This window comes from Tupaia chinensis, unplaced genomic scaffold, assembly GCF_000334495.1.
Source record: "Tupaia chinensis unplaced genomic scaffold, TupChi_1.0 Scaffold000266_1, whole genome shotgun sequence".
In the NCBI taxonomy this organism is placed as follows: domain Eukaryota; kingdom Metazoa; phylum Chordata; class Mammalia; order Scandentia; family Tupaiidae; genus Tupaia; species Tupaia belangeri.
The window spans coordinates 385,049-406,100 of record NW_006159746.1 but is presented as its reverse complement, the minus strand read 5'-3'; the positions used below and the strand labels follow the sequence as shown (position 1 = coordinate 406,100).

Sequence of the window (21,052 nt, the reverse complement as noted above, 5' to 3'; positions counted from 1 at the left end):
ATAAGTTTATTTTGCTGTAATTTAAAAGAACTCTATGCAGAGTATTTTCACAATGTGTATTTTTTATGAACTTGAAGATTCCTCATACTTACCATCTACATAGGCAAATGTTAACATTTAGCAATATTTCTCTGCTCCTTATTGTTTAAAGGCATTAAATGCTACACATAAAATGTCATTTCAAACTGTATTTCTTCAAAATTCTATCCCCCTCCTTTTTTCTTTCTTTAGAAACAAACACTATTCTAATATTGGTGAGTTTAAACATTTTTTTGTGTGTTCAATGAACACTTAGGTTTTACTTGTATAAATGCTTGTAAATCCTTTATTAAACTTTTTTTCTTGACTTCTTTGTGTTTTTCATATCATTTGTAGATAATTCTAAAATATATTCTGGATACTAGTCCTTCATCAATTATGTATATTTAATATATTACGTCCTGCTTTTAGATATGTCTCTTCATTATGTAGAAGTTTTCTAACACATACGGTGATATATTGGTGTTACTTTTATGAAATGAGTGTTTGGAGATGGTTCTTAAAAATATGTTTATTGCCTTCCCTACTTCCTGAAGAGCATAGTTGCTCTACTATATGTTGAAAACTATTATCTGTGGAACGTTACTTGGATGTGGCAAATTCTAATAAGCAAATATTGGATGGAAGCAGGCGAGGTCCTTCCTAGCTATGTTTCAAGCTAGGTTTCATATAGTGTTACATCCTTCTGGGTCTACTGTTTATTAGGAAAAGATATAAAGTTAGAGTTTGGTGTTATATAAACAAAACAGTATATAACCACATACATGTTCATGATTTTAACTTGTCAACCTGCTAGATATGTCACAGTTTAGAAACTTATTTCTCTGCTATTTTAAGAGATTAAATTAGCTCATGCTTCATGGATGACTTTTTAATGGCTTCTTTTGTTCTACCTTACTTCCACAAGGCTCTTTAAATTCTTCTACATTTTCGGCATCATTGTCTTTATCTTACTTAAAGAATAAAATAAAAACTTATTCCTATATAATATTAAATACCCGTGTATGATTTTATAATCAATCTTACCAGATTTTACCAGCCCGTTTTCTACTCCCTACAACCCTGAACCAAAGGGGTCTGTTCTCATGAGCTGCAAGTTCTGTTACTTCCGTGAACTGGCCATCATATTTCACATCCATGCAGTATTCTATCCTGGATCCTGTGTCTAAAATGCTCTTTCTCCACTCCCTGCCTTCATAACAATCCAGCTCAGATATGGCCTCCTTTTTAAAGGAAAAAAAAAATCTATGACACTTGTTTAAAGAACAGTAAAGCAGATGATTTAAGAAGGAGTATAGTTATAGTTATGCAGGGGGTTTTATAATAGGAGAGAGATATTAGATTCAACTATGGATACACAAATAAAGGTGGGGGTATTGAGAGCCGAGAAGCTGAGGAAGAAGGCAGGGAATCACTGAGTGGAAATGACTAGGAGGTAACATCAGGGCTAAAGGGAATTCTGGCTAAACATTTAACAGAATTCTAGAGGAAGGCAGACGGGGTGATCAGATAGCACCTGGGGGAGGGTAAAGGCATGAAATCTAATCAGATGTTAAAGAGCGATCAGGGGAATATGGATAAACTGATTTAGCCAGATTAATGCTAGAAGTGGACAATGCAGAAACTAACATGGAAGTTTAAACATTGAGACCTCATTAAATAGAATGTTCAGAAGAGTCTGACTAAAGTTTGGTTAAAGAGAGAATCTTTATTACCTTCTGATCTACTAATTCACACCCAATGCATGAATCAAACCATTTATGTAAAGTTGTGCACCTTAGTTGGTGTGTTTTTAATACATAAATGATAATTATACAAACCAATTAAGCGATTTATTTTTATAAGAAAGACTCATAGGTTTTCATAAAGTAAATATGTTCCTAATAAAAAGAAAACTAAATACTGTAACATTCCAGAGACTCTTCATTTAAGTCAAATTAAAAGTCCTTACAATAGCCTATGAAAACCCACATGATCTGGGCCATGTTACATGCCCCACCACATTTACTCACATCTCGGCTTTGCACGTGTGATGAGAGAGCCAATGAAGGTAACGTGAAGAGCACCTCATAAGTGCTTCAGAAAAGCATGTGTTGGATGAATTGGGTAAATGAACAATGATTTTTCTCAGACAACACAATAGAAATTTAAAGATGCTATTGGCCTATTACAAAAAACTCGAAGAAGGTGTCTGTTCTGAGAGACCCTCAGTAATGCTTCTTGCAGTTACACCAGGTCATGTACCAGGCTTCTCAAAGACGAGAAATGGAACGAATTATTAACAGCACGTTCAGTCCCAGCCCATGAAACATTATATCCTCTAGCTCTGCTGCTACCGTAACCTAGAAAAATGAGAAGTCCAGATGGCATAGGCACCAGATGGAGAAATGCTGCCCAGCCACTCTTGGACTTTGACTATTTAAGAAATAACTCTTTATTGCTTTACTTCTTGCATTTTGGAGATTTATTTGTTACCACAGCACAATCTGGCTTATTTTGACTAATATACTTCTAAATCCACTTCTGACCAGCCACCCAAACTATCTGTCTAAACTGTGTTCCAGTTTATATGATTTCTTTCTGTTAATAACTCTTGACAGACTCTCCATCCACTCATGGGATTAAGTCCAAATTCTTTGCTATTATCCAAAGCCCCTCTGAGGTCTCCGTCCTGTCTGTATCTCTGTATCCCAGTGTCCAGTGGTGTAACTGACTCAGAGTAGGGTTGATAAAGTAATTAGCAATAAGAACATTAATTTAATAAAACAATATTACCTGAATTACTTATTTATAGTTTTCTTCAAGGATTCTACTTCAAATCCTGTATTCAGGAATAGATTTCTGATACCAAAAGCAGTGAGTTTAATCCTGCCTTACTGCTAAGTGTTGTGGCCTTGGATGATCCAACTACCTTTTTCTTCATGTATCAGTTTATCAGGGCATATTTAATATTCATTCTACTTCTGTTTTATTGAGTTCTCTTTAGATGGTATAATGCCTGAAACCAAAAATTAAGAATTCCAGGACTGTTAGTCACAGTGCAATTCTGATTATTTAAATATGGAAGCATACTTTCTTCCTCTAAAGGGATTTTGCAGAACCACATAACAATAAAATATTTACAGTAAGAAAGGAAAACAGACTTGAAGGAAAGTTGAAATAATTACGGTTAGAGGAACAAGAAAGAAATGAAGTCTTTGGAGACTGGCCATATATTTAATACGTGGCATTTACTTCGGCCAAATTGCCAAACTCCATGTTTTCCTTCAGGTTAGTGTAACTAAGAAAAGCAGTGTGTCAATAAACAGAGAACTGATTCCTCTCTTGTCCATAGATACATGAAATAACTACCTATTAACTGGAATAGATACTTATATAACAAATACATATTCAGCATTGGTATAAGCCAGGCACTGGCATAAATTCTAAGTTCACATTAAGGAACAAATGATGTTTCTTTAATATATATAAAAAATTAAATTAAAAATTCAAGCAAACTTGAGAATGTGTCAGTTTATCCTGTCCTATACGGGTATCTGTAAGAGAAGAAAAGCTATAATCTGAAGGTTGCTTTGGAACATGGAATAATTATAGGGGAAATTATTTGGATAATCCTAACAGTGATTAGCACCAACCTAGACCAAATCAACTTTATTAAAATCTACTTAGGACCCTCTATTTTGGGGAAACGGGGAGTAGGTAAGTGCTCCTTTTTTATTTTTTATGAATAAGCTTTTGAACTCTTTTTTTTTTGTAAATTTTATTTTATTTATTTATTTAATTAATTAATTATTTTCAGTTTGACTAGAGGGAGACACAGAGAGAGAAAGAGAGGAAATGAGAAAGTAAGCCTCCAGGTCTGGGACTTGAACTGCAGTCAGTAACAGGAGAACTGTAGTCATTAATGTGAGAGTCCAGTGCCTTAACCACCATACCACTAACTGATCTAAATAAGTACTTATTTTTAAATGAATTTCTAAAGGAATGATCCTTAGCTATCTTCACAGCAAGACCACTATTCCAATAAAAACAGAAAGAACTTTTACTATAGATCATTGAAAACATTTATTAACTTTTTAAAAATATATTTTAAGTTTTTTATACATTCAATCACTATACATCACTTAGCTTGTAAAGTGAATTTTCCAACATGAATACATTTCTCACCAGTCCAGTTGGGGATGTAGTACATGTTATCATCAATAGATAATAATCCATTTCTGGATTCCATGAATGTCTTGCCCCCTCTATTTTTCTCCTTAATGTCTTTCCTCAGACTCTCCTTCCTATTTCTACCCTCCCTGCCCACCCCCATCCTGACCTAAAAACTTGTTTATGCAGGGATAATTCATAAAACATAAAAAGTCAATAAAATGCTAAGAATGCTACTATATTAATTTTAAATGTTTTGGTGAATTGTAAGTGGTTTATTGAATAGCTGTCTGAGGAAATTGAACTGAGATACACCATAACTAATGCACATGTACATTTTTAATTTTGAAGCACATCTGGGGACAACTTTTGGAAATACGATTTTGGATCTTATTGGAAAGGCTTAGCTAAAAATAAACATAAACTAAAGGGCTTGATTTTCATGAGACAATTTCTTTTGAGAATCATTTCTGTAAATGACTGTGTTTTGAAAGGAAGCATGACTAATACATGAATATAGAGGAAATGTGTTGCTTAACAGTAAGACACATATGTAAAATCAGTGTGGACCTATTTCTCCCTTTATTGACTTTTGAAGATAGACACACACACACACACACACACACACACACACCACATATGTATGAAAAATCACACGTGTATGTTTAGTCTCTTCTTTTCCCTCCCAAATCAAATACCCTCGCCCCTTACTTCAGATGCAATCTCTGTTATGAATTGGATAGCAGCTTTCGTGTTCATCTTTACATAGATTTATTATATATGTCTTTTACTCATTTGTGATATAGTTTTTATTTCTATCAACCTGTGATTCCTACATTGTAGAAATAGGCAGACTTTAGTGTGGTCACATGTACTAATTCCAGACTGTGTTACTATGTAATATGAATGCTTCTGTAATTATTTTTTTTGGAGAGATTTTTTTGCTACATGGTCTGTGCCCTCTCCAGAAAGACAGAGACAGAAAGACAGAAAGTGAAAAATCACCTTCTAGGAGGAATGGCCATGCCGCAATCCCTTCTCCTCCATTCTCCTCTTGGGATCTTGGGCACACATGCACACATGCCCGGCGTGAGTTTAAGCCACCGGGTCCGGGACTCGAACTATGGTCGACTACATGGGAGTCCATTATGCCAACTGCTGGTCCCGGCTTCTGTAATTTTTAAAAGTCAGTATCACTTATTTTTAAAGATTTATTTATTCATTTCTTCCATGAGAGAGAGAAAAGTAAGAAGAAGGCATCCATGGCAGGTCTCCAAGCCACTATCCACCCTGTCTCAGCCAACCAGGTCACAAGCGTGTGTGCACGTGCACACACACACATACACATCCAGCTTGCAGAATGAGATCCCAGGACAGAACCCAGGACTTCCTTATGTATTTTCAGTTGCATCACTGCTGTTGTCACTCTCTGGGCCCTATTCATTTATTTTTAAAAATATTTATTTTATTTAATTTTATTCAATATTATTATCATTTTCCAATTTGATCAGAGATAGAGACAGAGAGAGGGAAAGTGAGAAAGCAAGCCACCAAGTCCAGGACTTGAAACATGGTCGGCCATCTGGGAGTCCAGTGCCTTTAACAACCATGCCATCAGCCAGCATGGCTGGCCCTATTTATTTTTAATTGTAATGTTCAAATGATATATAATAGTTTTACATATTTATGGGATATAGTGTGATTTTCCATTATATGAATATTAGTATAACATGTGAAGTCAAACTAGGTCAATCATTAAGCAGAATGAAGTCCTGTCATTTGAGGTGAAAATGGGTGAGCCTGGAGGACATTATGTTAAGTGAAGTAAGCCAGGCACAGAAGGAAAAACACCAAATATTCTCACTCATGTAGAAATTGAAAAAAAAGTGTTCCCTTAGAAATGAAGAGTTGAAGAATGACAGAAGCTAGAAAGGGTGGATCATACAAGGGTAGAGGCATGTTGACTAATGAAACAAAATTACAATTACATAAAGGTAAGAGGAATCATTTCTAGCATTATAAAATATAGTAGAGTGAATATAGTTACCAGCAATTTACTGCTTATTTCAGAGTAATTAAACAAAAGGTATACAAAGTTCTCAACTCAAAGCATTAACAATTTTTTTTTTTGCTTGTTTGCTTTCTAATTTCCTATAAGGCATGTGGACTTGCCATTTCCATGGTTTTGTTGTTGTTTATTTCTAGATTTATTCCATTGTGGATAGAAAAGATACTTTATGAAATTGGTACATTTTTCATGTGGGGCTTTTGTGATTTAATATATGCCCTATAGGGATAGTGTTCCATATACTGACGAATGTGTATTCTGCAGGTATTAGATGAAATGTTCTTAAATGTCACTTAGCTCCGTTTGGTTGGTCTATGGTTTAGTTTAATGTAATTTTTTTTTCTGTCTAGATGATCTGTATCACATTGAGAATGGGTTATTGAAATCCCCGACCATTACTGTTTTGCACTCTGTATATTTTCTATTATGATTTCTGGCTAACATATATTATATATTCATCTTTCAGGGATGTACTGTGTTTTTCAGAGTATGCATACAGTGCATACTTATTAGGTCAATAGCATGCTATGACTTAATATAGCATTCTTAATATAGCATGCTTCTTTCACACTGAACATGTACACATTATATTTTGTCCACTTGAAGATTTTAGTTTTAATTTTTTGAGAAGTATTTATTAAATCATCCATATTTTTATTCTGCAGTGGTATACCATCCCATAAACTCAAGTCCATTAAGATTTTTCTCCTGAAATTCCCATTCGCCCACATCCCCCATGTAGTTTCTGATATCTGCCATTATTCTCTCTAATTCTATACTTTTTCTAAAAAAAAAAAAAAATTGCTATAGGGTGCATGCACTTGACAAAGAAAGACATAGAGAAAGAGAATCAGGAGGAAAGTGAAAAAGCACCTCCCAGTGGGGATGACCATGCTACAAACCTTTCTCCTCCAGGATTTTGGCCATGCATGCATATGTACCCAGTGTGCTTTTCAAGTCACTGAGTGGAGACTTGATCCATACATTGGCCACGTGGGATCCAGCTGCCTTAACTACTATGCCATCTGGCTGGCCAAATTTTATACTTTTAAAAGACCTTCAGTTTCTGTCCTATAGTGTGAACATTCTCTAAATGTTAACCATGGACATGTAGTATTTATCTTTCATAGTCTGGCTTATTTCAGTTAGTATTATATCTTCCAAGAGTGTCCACTTTGTGTCTAATGACAGAATTTTATTGTTCTTTATGGCTGATTCATATTCCTCTGTGTATATGGGCCACATTCTTCAATTCCATTCATTAGTTTTTAGGCACTTGCTTTGACTCCATGACTTACCTATTGTGAATAACACTGTACACATGGATGTGGAAGTAGTGTCCCTCTGACTGAGTGATTTCTTATCTTTTGGATCTATGTGCATTAGTGGCATGATTGAGTCATATGAAAGTTCTATTCTTTTAGATTTTTGAAGACCCTTTAAACTGTTACCCATAATGGTTGTTCTCATTTACATTCCCACCAGCAACATGCCTAGGTTTCCCTTTCTTCACAACCTTGCCAACATTTGTTGTCTTTTGAATTTTTTTTTTATCATTTTTGTTTTTCCTTCTCTAACGTGATGTATTATATTTAGTGTTCTGCATATGTTCAACTATCCTTGCATCCTTGTGTTAAAGCCTACTTGGTCATGATGCATAAACTTTTTAATGTGTTCCAGGATTCAATTTGTTACTATTTTGTTGAGGAATTTTGCATCTACATTTATCAGGGATATTGGTCTGTAATTTTCATTTGTGTGAGTGTGTGCTTCTCTGCTTTGGGTACCAAGGTGATAGTGTCTTCATGGAATGAGTTTGGGAGAGTTCCCTCATTTGGATTTTTTAGAATAGTTTGAGGAGAATCAGTGTTAATTTTTTTCAAAATGATTTGTAGAATTTAGTAATGAAGCCATATGGTCCTGTGCTTAATCTTTCCCCCCCTTATTTCTTTAATAGATTCGAAATCACTCAGGAAGATGTTGTTTAATTTCCACATATTCGTATATTTTGGAAGGCTCATTTTGCTGTTAAAGTCTAATTCCACTGTAGTTAGAAGATACTGGATATGATTTATATTCCTTCAAAACTTTTGAGACTTGTTTTGTGCACCCTGAAAAAAATGTGTATTTCTTGGTGAACTGTTCTGTAAATATCTCTTAGGTTAATTTGGTTTATAATATCATTTAATTAGAATATCTATCCCCCCCTTTTTCCTGTAAATGAACTATCCAGTGGTGAAAATTGGACATTGAAATCTCTGAGAATTAATGTCTAATTTTTAGGTCTTTCTTTTTAGGTCTTGCAGACCTTATGTATTTGAGTGCGCTGATGTTTAGTGCATGAATGTTTATAATTGTCTTACCTGTTTAGGTGAGCCATCTCTTTAATACTGTATAATGACTTTTGTCTCTTTTTAAAAATTTTAGTGAAAAGTCTATTTTTTCTGATATTTTAATTGTGCACACACTCTCTCTCTTTATCTCAGTTTCCATTTACATGGATAACTGACCAACCTTTCACTCTCAGTGTGTGTATGTGTCTTTACCAGAGAGGTGTTTCTGTGTTTTTTTTTGTTGTTGTTGTTTGTTTATTTGTTTGTTTCAATTCAGCTAGTCTATATCTTTTGATTAGGGATTTAAATTCATTTACATTCAATGATATTATCGATACATAGATTTATAGTTGCCATTTTGTTAGGTGGTTCCTGATTCTTTTGGTGTTGTGTTATTTTATTTTTTCTTCTATTATTGCTTTTCTTTGGCATTTGGTAGTTTTCCATAATGGAAGGGATTGGATAATTCATCTTTGCATAATTGTTCTAGTGGTTAGTGTTATATCTTCACATGCTTTTATGGTGATATTTATTGTCATTTCACTTCCAGATGCAGTACTCCCTTAAGTACTTCTTGAAGAGCCAGTCTAGTATTGGTGAAATCCTGCGGTTTTTGTTTGGGGACAATTGTATTTTCTCCTTCAACTTCGAAAGCTAGTTTTGCTGGGTATAGCATTCTTGATTGAAATACTTTCACTTTCAGAATTTTTTTCCTTTGGAGAGCTTAAACTCATGCCCGGTGCATGTGAGTGCATGCCCAAGATCCCGAGAGGAGAATGGAGGAGAAGGGATTGTGATGTGACCATCCCCCTGGGGGGGTGACTTCTTGCTTTCTGTCTCTCCATCTCTGTCTCTGGCAAGCACATGTGCCCTATAGCAAAAACCTCTCCCCACCCTAAAAAAAGTCTATCTTTCTGTGTTCTCTTCCAATTTATGCATTCTTTTTTCTCATCTCCTGAAATTGTTTGTCTGTGCTCTCTTGCATCTCGAGTTTGTTGTAATCTAATAATATGGAATTCATTAGTTTTCTATATTTGGGTGATTTTATATTGGATACATACATACTTATAATTGTCATATTTTCTTACTTCACTGACTCCTTTATTACTATGTGACTCTTTTCTTCCATTTTATACTTTCCAACTTGAAGACTATATTATCTGATATCAATATTGCCAGTTCTGCTCAATTTTGGCTTCTGTTTGGATTGGATATATATTTTTTTTCATCCCTTCACTTAGTATATATTTGTATTTATTGATGAAGTGAGGGTTTTTTTTTCTTTTTCTTTTTTTTCTGGAAAGATTTTTGCTATAGGGCATGTGCACTCTCCAGAAAGACAGAGAGAGACAGAGACAGAAAGTGAGTAATCGCCCCTCAGGGGGGATGGCTACACCGCAATCCTTTCTCCTCCATCCTCCTCTCGGGATCTTGGGCACGCACGCACATGCACCCAGCGTGAATTTTAAACCAGCATGTCCAGGTCTTGAACCACGGAGGAGAAGGGATTGTGGCGTGGCCATCCCCCTTGGTGGGTGATTTCTCGCTTTCTGTCTCTATGTCTCTCTCTGTCTGTCTGGCGAGCGTACATGCCCTATAGCAGAAACCTCTCCAAAAAAAAAGAAATGGGTTATATTTGTTACTGATTATTTCTCCTTCACATGATCATACATAAAAGTGGAAATGGTGACCCTAAACTTGTGTAATGTAGCCATACAATCACCAAAGAAAAAAAATGTTGGGGGCCAGCAGATGGCATGGTGATTCACACATGGCTGAGTGCAGTTTGAGTCCTAGATCTGGGGGATTACTTTCTCACTTTTCTTCTCTCTCTCTCACTCTCCTTTTCTCTCTCTCTGTCTTTCTCTGGTGAGCACACGTGTCCTATAGCAAATTTAAAACTAATAAAAATAATAATAAAAGTAAATAATTTTGAAAAGAAAAAGAATCAGAAAAAAGTATATCCAATATTATATCATGTGATATTTGTGATAATGTATTCCTAGTTTTGAAATCTTCATGCTTTAAAGATGTTTTTAGTTCACAAATGATGACAGGCAGAAATGAATTTAACCTGTCTGTATTTAAAATATTTGATTAAGTTATTTGAAATATATAGTATTTCATTGAATGTTGTTAAGTCATCTAATTTAAATTGTATTGTCGGGACGAGCAGTTAGTGTAATGGTTACATCACTGGACTTTCACAATGTCATTTGTGGTATGAGTACCGAACCCGGCCAATTGAAACTCAGGCCAGGAGCATGTGTGTGCATGCCTAAAATCCCAAGAGGAGACTAAAGGAGAAGGGATTGTGGTGTGGCCATCCTCCTTTGGTGGTGATTTCTCACTTTCTGTGTCTCTGTCTCTCTCTCTGAAAAGTGCACATGCCCTATAGCAAAAAGAAAAAAGAAAAAGAAAAACCTCTCTAGATAAAATAAAATGTATTGTATTATTCTATCTGTCATACTGTGACTTCTGTAGTTATCTGAGAAATCAATGAATCTTGACTCTATTAGTTTAAAAATACTAAATTAGTTATTGATTCAAAAGGACATTTTAGTAAATCAAATTACTCTAAAAAGTCAAATAAAAGTACATTAATGGAAGCATACATTTATTACAGTTGCTTGACTCTGGTTTGGTGTTTCCTAAGCTTCTCTATTACGACACATCACCTTGAGAATTTGTTAGAACACAAGTTTTTGTCTTCTTCAGATTCAGTACTACAGCATATCCAGCAAAGAGTCCACGTTATCTATATTTTTAATAAGTTCTTCAAGTAATCCTTGACATTAGACAAGTAGTATATTATGTAGAACTTTATCATGACTGTGATTTCCTGATTTCATTTTTTGTTTTAGCAAGTATTTAGAGAAAAAAAAATTTAATTCTATTGAAAATTCATTTGTGAAAAGAAATATAGTGTATAATGAAACAAACAATCCGCCCGCTTTAAGGACTGCTTTTGTCTAATAGTCTGTATTATTTTCCAAGACTTAGGCTCCTCTTCCTCAGCTTCCTAGAAGATACAGAATTCTTAATATAATTTCTTTTTGAGAGAAAAAAAATAGGTGGATGTTGGTAATATTAATAAATCCTTGGACAATAATGTCACAATTAATATCATAGGGGAGACAATATGGTAGAATAGGTTGTAAATCCCACAAAGTAGGAATTTTGTCTCTCTTGCTCATCAATGAATTTTTATATGCTGTATAGTACTTTAAACATAATGGGCATTCCACAAATATTGATTACAATAGTTATTATATTTGTTTACATGTAAATTAAAACCATAAGACTGTCATTTCAGTCTGTGGTTCTACTAGTTCCCAGTTGGAAGAATGAGCACAGAAATCATTCATTAACCACAGTTTTTTGCATCTCTAAAATAATCTGATACTTTTCTCTCTACCTCAAAGTTAGTAGACTCTACAATCAGAAAGATATATGCTTGAGAGTATCTAGTAAATTAGAAAACCATGCAGAAATGTGAATAATTAAAAGAGAGAACTATATAAAAATAGAGTACAAGTTAAAAAATCATTTCCTTAGTGATGTCAGTGAAATACTGACCTTGAGATGAATGGCAAATGTGAGATTTTAAAAGAAAAGTCAGGAACTCTGAACCACCTAAGTTGGCCTTCATATAATTATGGTTAATGTATTTTAAAAACATTATTATTTATAGCCTTCCAGGAAACACTGATACTTTTATCCTCCTTATTCTAATTTTGTTCTTGTGTTTTGCTAATGAGAATAAATACAAAAACATTTACAGGCATTCTTAGTCTCCTAAGGATATTTTGGTCATAATTAATTATTTTGATTCATCAGCAATATCATATGAGTAAAATGGTGTCACATTAATAAAGTAAGATTTAATGTATTGATTAGACACAATCTCCTTTGGTGCAGCAGATTTTTTTCTAAAGTTCCTAACTCTTCTGAACAGACTCAGCCAGAAGGCATAAAACAAAAACACAACAAACTATTAATTTTATTAACTTCAGAATTATATATATATGTAGTTTAACTATCGCCCATGAGTGATATCTGTCCATATTTTATAAGAGACAGTTAGCAAAAGGAGAATAGACTAATAATCTAGTAATCTTATTTCTCCTTGCTGTCTCCAGAGCAAGTTAAAAGAACATAAAAGCATTAAAAATTGTAATGGACACTAGATACAAAGTGGAAAGGGAGTATGGGTGGGGAAGAGCATAGGAAAAGAAATTTTGGGGAAAGTGGAGCGGTAAGACACATGTGGGACACAGATAAGGTTTCTTATCTGTTGACGAGGGTGTGTACAATAGCCTCAACTGGGCTGCACTGAGGTGTACATCATGCTGGGTAAAATCTCTTCACAATCTAAACAGTGTATAGTGTTTTTATGTATGAATAATAATTTAAAAATTAATTTAAAAAATTTAAAAAGTTAATGAAAACTTACAAAGAAATTAATCAGTCCCTTTCTGTATTTTCTTGCTGCATTAGAGAGATTTAGTTTCCTTACCATTCCTTAAAATACCTTCTTTTTTTGTGTATCCTATTTTTTTGCTTTTAAAATTTCATCCAGTCAAAATTCTTTTAGCTACTTTCTCTATTTGACAGTAGTAAAAAATGGAAACATTCCAAGTCATACAGGAAGATTGATTTTTAGCTTGCCCATACAGTGAAAGAGGATTTAAAAGTAATTCAGTCATTCACAGATATATAATAATGAAAATGTGTTGAGTTCTTTTGTGTGCCAGACAGTGTAAGCAGGAAGGACAGTGAGTAAGACAAACACAGTTACTATCCTCATGGAACTCACAGTTTAGCCAGAGAGATGTACATTAAAACAATAATGACATCAATTATTAAAATGTCAGGAAGTTGCATTGTAGTATTAGAGTATATAAAGGGGAAACCATCCTACTCTGGAATACAGGAAGAGTAGAACTTAGAACAACATGGTTTCTGCTGGAAATCTGTTCAGACAGACCCTTCCATGGAACTGTTACCAGAAAGACAAGGGAACAACTACAAAACAAAAAGTAAATTAAACAACATTTATTACAGTGTATTAGGAATTACCTGGAATACTATAAACAGCTCTGTTGTTTATCACAGCAAAAGAACTAAAGTAGACCTACGTTGTTTGGGCTTTAGTTACACCTGGGCTAATGCTGTCTTAGCCAGGTCTTTGTCACCTATTCTTTGCCTAAACTAATGATCAATCCCCAGTACGATTTACTCAATCAGTATTAGTTATGACTATTGGCCACTCCACTCCATTCTTCCTAAAACAGTTCTATTTATTTATTTATTTATTTATTTATTAGAATTCACCTTTTATTTATTTTTGAGAAAGAGAGAGAGAGAGAGATTATTTTGCTATAGTGTATGTGCACTCACTGGAGAGACAGAGAGATGCAAAGTGATAAATCACCCCCCCTCTCCCCCTAGTGGGGATAGCCATGGTGCAGTCCCTTCTCCTCCATTCTCCTCTAAAGACTTTGGGCACGGGAACGCGCACCCACCCACACACACACACACACACACACACACACACACACACTCAGCATAAGTTTCGAGCCACCGGGTCTGGAGCTTGAACCATGATCAACCATATGGGAATCCAGCCCCTTAACCACTACATCACCTGCTGGCCCCCAAACACTTCATTTTCTAGATGTCTAATCTCCATTCTTACCTGTTTTCCTCCGACCTCAATGGCTGCTCCACTTTTTTCCCTCCTTCAAATCTTCTGCTCTCTCAGGCTTTCTATTGCTAGAATTCCCAGGGTTCTGCTCTTGTATGTTGCTCTAGCTGTTCTTAATGGTTCATCCTGGTGCTTCACACAAGGCAGTCCCATAAAAACATGGAAGACAGTTATCTTTTGGAAAACAGGGATTGGGTCAAGATGAAGGTGTTAAATTCTGGAGTGGTCATGATACAATCCTTTTCCTCCATTCTTCTATCCCATAAGGATTAGGGGCACACACACATGTGCACCTGGCATGTCCTTAAGCTTCCAGGGCCAGAATTTGAACTAGACCTGCCATATGAGATCTTGCTCTCAATGCACAGCACTCAACTACTGCACTCTGAGGCCAGCCCACGAGGTAGACCTTTTTCAAATTCCGTCAGTAATCGTCTTGTTCTTGTGCTACGTTCACTGACAGGGTATGAATTTTTTCTACAGAAGTGTGTACTGAAATATAATCAATTTTTGGTTCAATCCTTATTTTACTGATTCTATTAGCCTTATCAAGAAGATTATAACACACAAAATGCAGAGTTTGCTGGATCCATCAGGCTTACTACGAAGTATATATTCTGTTACTCTTCTTTTGTTTGCAAAACACCTTCCTAGTATTTGGAAGCACTGGAATGTGCTTTGTAATTAACGTTGGCTCTGAGGCCCTATCAAAATTGCTGCTGCTACAAAGGTACTTCACTATCATTTTTGGTGGCCTAGCATCAGTCATATGTTTGTCTTGGAACAAGTAGCAGGAGCAAGGTTATAGGAACCACAGAAATATTCTTAACTGGAGGAAAATTCTCAACTCAACTTTTCTGTTATTCAAGAAAAGACAACATAAACATCAGTGTTCTGAAATGCTGCTTAAGACATAACTTGGAATAAAAAATATAAGACTAGCAGTTGGTGTAGTGGCTAAGGCGCTGGATTCCCACATGGTTGACCATCGTTTAAGACCCAAACCTAGCAGCTTGAAAATCACATAGGGTACATGTGTATTCATGCCCAAAATCCTGAAAGGAGAATGGAAAAAGAGGGATAATAGCATGGCTATATCCTTTAGGGAGTAATTTCTCACTATCCCTGTCTCTCTCTGGCAAGCATATTCATCCTATGACAAAAGCCTAAAAAAAAAAATAATAAAAATAAGAATACTTACTCTAGCATCAAAGACAGGCAAGAATTAGAATGATTTCCGTGACTTTGCAGCCGAGGAATCATATTTCATCATGTCTGAACTGATGTTGATTTCTGATTTCATTTTGCTTTTAATTCAACTTTTATTTATTTATTTTGTTTAGTAATTTATTCATTGGGCACATAAATAGAAAAGCAGTTTTAAAAGACACACATAGGACCAGCAGATGGCATAATGGTTACGTTGCTGGACTGCCACATAGCCAGCTGCAGTTCAAGTCCCTGACCCAATGGCTTAACACTCACACTGGGCACATGTGCACATGTGTCTAAGATCCCAAGAGAAGAATAGAGAAGGGATTGTGGCGAGACCATCCCCCCCGAGAGCAGGAGGGTGATTCCTCCCTCTTTCTCTCTCTGTCTCTCTCTGACTCTCCAGCGGGTATACATGCCCTATAGCAAAAATATCTCTTAAACACACACACACACACACACACACACACACACAGTAGAGACCAGCAGGTGGCATAATGGTTAAGGCTCTGAACCTCTGGACTTTCACATGGTCAAACATGGTTTGAATCCTAGACCTGGTGTCCTGAAACTTACACCAGGCACATGTGTATGCCTATCCAAAATCCTGAGAGGGACATGGAGGAGAAAGGATTGTAGAGTGGCCATCGCCCCTGGGGGGATGATTTATCTGTCTCTCTCTGTTTTACTGGTGAGTTCATGTGTCCTGTAGCAAGAAATAAATAAATAAAAAGCACACAGTAAATATTCAACCTGTCTCTTAGGATTCAATTCCCTTTCACAGAACTAAGCAGTATTATAATTTTTCTGTGTATCCTTTTAGAGATACTACCTTTACATAAAGTATATAAGCTTCCTAGATACACATATGTCACATATATATATATATACACACACACACACACACACCTATACATACATAAGTATCATCTCTTTTTTTAAAAACATGAATGGTACCATTCTATTTAAAACCATCTTTGAAGAGTTGAATGATGGTAAGCTGTAAAACATGATGTTCAGGGCCAGCAGGTGATGTGCTGGTTAAGGAACTGGATTCACACATGACAGACTGTAGTTCTCATTTCAAAACCAGCAGCTTGAAAATCATGCCAGGCACGTGTGCATGCATGCCCAAATCCCAAGAGGAGAATGGAGGAGAAGAAATTGTAGCATGGCTATTCCCCCCGGGGGGATGATTTCTCTCTTTTCCTCTCTGTGTCTCTCTACAGTGAGCTTATGCACCGTATGGCAAAAATCTAAAAAAGAAATGATACTCTGCAAGGCATATCCACATGGAGGGTTATTTCATGCCCACAGACCTTCCAGCATATACCAGGCATATGTGTTCCCATGGTCCAGGCTGACTGAGCCTGGGGGCTGATTGTGGCATCATAACTCTGTTAGGTTGCTATATCTCTGCCTCTCACTCACTCTCCCACTCTTATGAAATATGCTTACTTAAGAAAGAGCTAGTGAGAAAAATATATGGGAAAACTATATATGGATATGGTTCCATTATAATGTGTAAAAAAATTCCATTTTTGTGTCTATATAATATAGATGGATATTTCAGAATTTATTTTATTTGCCTCATTGATGAAAATTCAAGTTTGTCTCTAACATTATCTCATCACAAATATTGCTAGAAAAAAACTTAGATTATCATTGTATGACTTGTGAAAGTATATTTGATAGATAAAATTCTAAGAGGTATATTTGATGGATGAAAAAAGACATATAGATTTGTAATTTTAATCAATACTACAAAATTATCCTCCAAAGAGGTTTTATTAATTTTTCAGACTCTCCAGCAATCTGTGAAAGTACCTTTATCCAACATCTCACCCACACCTTTGTTCTACCAGAGTTGTTCTTGGTTTATTTGAGCTAAGACAACAAAAACGCCTTTTAATGGGCAATTAGTAGACAAAAGAGATTTATTGTTCACAGTTCTAGATACTGGGAAATTCAAGATCAAGACACTAGTGGATCTGGCGTCTGGTGAGGCTTGCTTTCTGTTTCCTCGATGGTGTCTTCTGGGGTGTCCTCACACAGAAGAAGGGGTAAAGCAACTCCCTACCAACTCTTTTACTGTAGAGGTATTGTTCTCATTGAGGAAGGAAGAGCCCTTCTGACATAATCATTTCCCAAAAGATTTCATCTAATACTATCACACTGGGTATTAAGTTCCAAAATATGAATTGAGGTGCACACCAATATCCAGACTATAACAGCTGCTTTTACATTTTTCCCTTTATTTGACAGATAGTAAAGAACATTCTTGAGTTTCAATTTACAATTCTCTTCCTGTTAATGAGTTTAAAATTTTTCATTATTAAAAACCTGACATTGAATTAATGTTTTACTCAGTTTTTAAATGCTTTATTTTTAATTATTTTTATTTTATTTATTCAATTTCATTTTATATTAAGGAATTAATATCTCTGTATTGATAAAAGCTATAAATATAATTTCTTTAGATTTTTTTTCTTGGCAGAATTTTCCATTTTTTTTTTTTTTTGGAAACGTTTTTTCCTATAGGCACATGCACTTGCCAGAAAGACAGAGAGAGAGAGACAGAGATACAGAAAGCAAGAAATCACCCCTTGGGCGGATGGCCACGCCACAATCTATTCTCTTCCATTCTCCTCTCAGGATCTTGGGCATGCACGCACACGTGTGTGAGTTTAAGCCACCAGATCCGGGACTTGAACCATAGTCGAGTATGTGGGAGTCCAGTGACTATAGCCATTACACCAACTGCTGGTCCCCAGAATTTTACTTTTAAAAATTTATTTACATTGTCAATTATGTCAGTCTAAAACTTCTAGGCTTTATATCTTATTGAGAAATACCATACCTCACTTTGAGATTTTTTTTTATTTTTACTTTTTTGCTTGCTACAGGGCATGTGCACTCGTCAGAGAGAGAAAGAGAGGAAAAGGGTAAATGAGAAATTGCCCCCTCCCTCCAAGGAGGGTTGGCCACACCTCAATCCCTTCCCCTCCATTTTTTTTTCTTGGGATTTTGGGCATGTATACACACATGCCTGGTGTGATTTTCAAGCCACAGGGTCTGAGACTCGAATCACAGAGTCAACCATGTGGGATCCAGTCACCTTAACCTCCATGCCACCTGCTGGCTACACTTTGAGATTATCTTAAAAATATTTTCCCTTTTTTATTTTTCAGAGGTTTTTGCTATAGGGTGCGTGCGTATGCCAGAAAAACAGAGAGAGAGAAAGCAAGAAATCACTCCCCAGGGAGGATGGCCACACCATAATCCCTTCCCCTCCATTCTCCTCTCAGGATCTTGGGCAAGCATGCACAAGCACTGGCATGAGTTTAAGTTACTGGGTCTGGGATTCAAACCACAGTCAACTATGTGGGAGTTCAGCAACATAGCCATTACACTACCTGCTGTCCCCGCCATTTTTCTAAGTAGAATTTTTTATAGCGTTTTTATGTTTAAACTTATGACCCACTGGGAATTTGTTTTGATGGGAGATGTGAGGGAAATATTATCTTAAAAGTAATGTCTTACTACAACTCTAAAGACAAAAGTTAAGTATGAATTATAGAATAGAATCAAACTGACAACTAAGGGTTTCATTCTGTATTCCATCCATCCTAAAATACAGCCTGGAGCATTGTAAAAAGCCTCTCACTGTCTTTTTCCAAAACCCAACTGGCCTTTCTATAAATTGTCTTTATAAAATATTAAATTTGAAAGAAGTTTTCAAGCTTAGTTCTAGGAATAAAATGGTGTTTTCCATTCCTAACTTATTATTCCAAATTCTGGGGGAAAATAACCTAATTTAGTACATACATACATGGAAAAACATACATTTTTGTGTATTGATAAGTACTTTAAATAGACAAAGTAGAAATTTTATAAGGAGCCAGCTGGTGGCAGAGCAGTGGTGCAGTCCTTTGCAATCCTGGACACGTGGGGTTGGTAGGGATCTGGGGCCCATGTTCACATCCTGAAGCCTCCCTGAATACATCAGGCGTGCAAGCCCATGACCTGGGTTTTCTGAAGCTGGGAGCAGAACATATGTGGGGACCTTACTGAGGTTGACGCACTTTCTTTCTCCCTGTCTCCGTTTGTCTCTTTCCCATTGAAAGAAAGAAGGGAGGAAGGAATAAAGGAGTACAACATTCTAAAGATTTTAAAGGTTTGAGCAAATACATGTTTAAAAAAAAAAAGCAAAAACTGAAGCCTCTAAAGTTATTATAAAAATAGACAAATTAGCAGATACAATCTTTTTAGGGCAAAGTAATTTGGAGAGCTAAATATTGAGAACACCAGGTTAAAAATGCAAGCAAAAAACATTTTTCATCTTTTAAGGAACTTATTCTATGGTTTTCATATAAATTGCCCTTGCTCTTAGAATAGCACTTTCTTAACAAACACATATTTTTCCTTTTTTAAAAAATAGTGTCTCAATTTTCATCAAAAGTCATGCAGACGTGGTTATGCTAATTATACTGTTACCCAGAGAAATCTTTTAAACATTCTTAGTTTAAAATAAAAAAAAAATGATTAGGATATTCTGTATTTCATCAGTATGCAATCTAGATTGTTCTCATAATCAATTTAAATGCTGAAAATTTGACCACTGAAAACACAGTGGGGCTCGTGGAAGATGTTGGGATATCAGGAAATGTGGTCAGTCAATAAGCTGAGGAAGTTCCAACATAACGTTTTTCCTATTTCACTAACATCTCTGTGTAAGGGTAATTTTGAGGGCCCTAAATGTGCCAATTCATGCGGTAAATACTTTTATATTTCCTATTGTATATAAGGCATTAGGTTACACATTAGCCATACCAGGGTGAATAATTGAAAGCCATGCTTTCAAAGTTTGTTTTTCATTACAGCATTCTCAAAATGTGATTGTAGACCTATAGAATCAACATTTATTGAAAATATTTTAGAATTGCACATCCATAAAATGCACATCCTCCATACCCCACCCTCATCCCCACCCCAGTAACTACTAGATTAGAAACTCTTGAGGTTGAGGTCTAACACTCAGATATTTGACTGATCTGTACAACTCAGATAAGAGACAGTTACAGTAAAATGTGGAGATTCTCTGAGAAAAAAGACGGGATGTTCTGTGAGGACGTGGTAGGCTCACATAATGCCCTCGTGGGGAGGGGATCATGGAAAGCTTTCAGGACAAAGTGACTTTTAACACATATAAAAGTTAAGTATGTTAAGTAAGAAAGCTATGTTAGGATGGGGCAGAGTGAGGGACAAAGGAACAGAGACAGTATCACAAATAAAGCAGGGTTCCACAAATGCAAAATATCAGAGGTGTAAGGGGGTTCGATACCTGCCAGGGCGGAAAACTGGAGCAACTGTTACCCTGGAGCAACTGTTACCAAACAGTATTGAGCAGATGGTGAGGTTTCATCAAGGATAGGGATGTCAGAAATCACTTGATACTAATAACTGTAGAAGTAGTAGGTACTGCATATTTCCCTTTACTGATGACAGACAAGTTTAAAGAGGAAAGCAGATTTTTTT

The 21,052-nt window shown here is 35.8% G+C and overlaps 1 protein-coding gene across 1 annotated transcript in view; it reads left to right on the top strand.

The window, feature by feature from the left end:
* The window catches only part of UNC13C (unc-13 homolog C), a 656,973-nt gene that overhangs the window by 356,081 nt on the left and 279,840 nt on the right, over positions 1–21,052 (top strand). The window lies entirely within an intron of this gene.